Source organism: Octopus bimaculoides, chromosome 23 (genome assembly GCF_001194135.2).
Source record: "Octopus bimaculoides isolate UCB-OBI-ISO-001 chromosome 23, ASM119413v2, whole genome shotgun sequence".
NCBI lineage: Eukaryota > Metazoa > Mollusca > Cephalopoda > Octopoda > Octopodidae > Octopus > Octopus bimaculoides.
Window position 1 is genome coordinate 33,376,791 of NC_069003.1, and position 1,708 is coordinate 33,378,498.

Below are 1,708 nucleotides of genomic sequence, written 5' to 3' on the forward strand. Positions count from 1 at the left end.
GGGGGTTTAGAGAAAATAAACCAGAGTTTTTTTTTCAACACTCAGTTTCAGCAGGATTCACTTGCTATATTTGCTGGTGTATAAGACAAACCCCATCTTTTTTAATAGAAAACAAAAGAAATTTATATACACTCAAACCCTCTATATCCCATCTATAACACAGTCACATTAGATTTATGGCAATTTTTTTTTTTTTTTGTTATATATAAGAATTAAAACAATCAGGTCTTATACACCAACATATGTGATACTTTGAAAATATGAAGAAGGCTCTCACTGTTCAAGTTTAATTTTAGCCAAACAATGTATTTAATTTAATAAATAAGAATATACCAGAATAAAAGACGTGGTGATTGTGTGGATCCCCAGTTTCAATTCTGTTTGCATTATTTCACCAAAGATGGTGAACCGGCAGATTTGTTATCGCACCAGACAAAGTGCTTGGCAGCATTTCTACCAGTTTTGCATTCAGAGTTCAAATTCTGCCTTTCATCCTTTCGGGGTCAATAAAATAAGTACCAGTCAAGTACTGGGGGTCAATGTAATTGACTCACTCCTTCCTTCAAATCTACAGGCCTTGTGCTGAAAATTTAAAACAATTATTTCACTAAAGGTGGTGAGCTGGCAGAATTGGTAGCACGCCAGACAAAATTATTAGTGGCATTTTTTTTCTAGCTTCACGTTCTGAGTTCAAATTCTGCCATGGTTATCTATTGACTTTCGTCCTTTTGGGGTGGATAACAAGAATAGCATCCCCTAAGATTTCAAGTCCTGCACCCATAGGGAAAAGGAATTATTTCGCCAATGGGAGGGAGACGGTGGAGAAGTGAGTATCACCTGCCCTCCACTGCCCTTAAGAAAAATTGGTGGTGGGTATTTGGTAACGTCAACCTCGGCAGGATTTGAACTCGGAATGTAACAGACTAACAACAAACATCTCAAGGTATTTCATCCGACTACAATTCCACCAATTCATTGCCCTTGCAAGAACGACAACAATAATTTCGTCTTCTCTACGCACAAGGGCTGAAATTTGAGGGGAGGCGGGGGAGCCAATCAATTACATCGACCCCACCCAAGTGCTCAAACAGTTACTTTATAGTTTATTGAGCCCCCCCGTAAAGATGAGAGGCAAAATAAACCTCAGTGGAATTTGAACTCAGAATGTAAAGTCAGAAGAAATGCTGGTAGCATTTCACCCAGCATGCTAACAATTGTGCCAGCTCACCACCTAAATCATAATAATAATAATAATAATGCACAATATGAAGAGTACAATACAATATGGAATGAAATACAGATTGACTTTCTGCTTACTGAACTATGCAATATTTTGACAGTATGTTTGAACCTGAAGACGGCCAGACAGACATGCCATTGAAATATTGTTCAGTTCAAATAAACAGGGTACATATGTATCTCGTTTACATATTGCATTGTACTCTTCTTACTGTGTATATCACCTTCATGAAAAGCTACATCAAATATCATATAATAATAATAATAATAATACTTATAACAAAATAATGGTAATTTTTTAAAATTATTCCTAAAGGTAACATGAAGTACTCCATTTCAGTGTTCTTTTTTAAAAAAAAAAAACATTAAAAACAGACATTTAAAAAAAAAGTAAAAGTCATTTTTCAATTTATACAAAAAAAAAGTTTTTTTTTTAACAAGGTTACCTTCCTTTATAGAATTTTTAGAG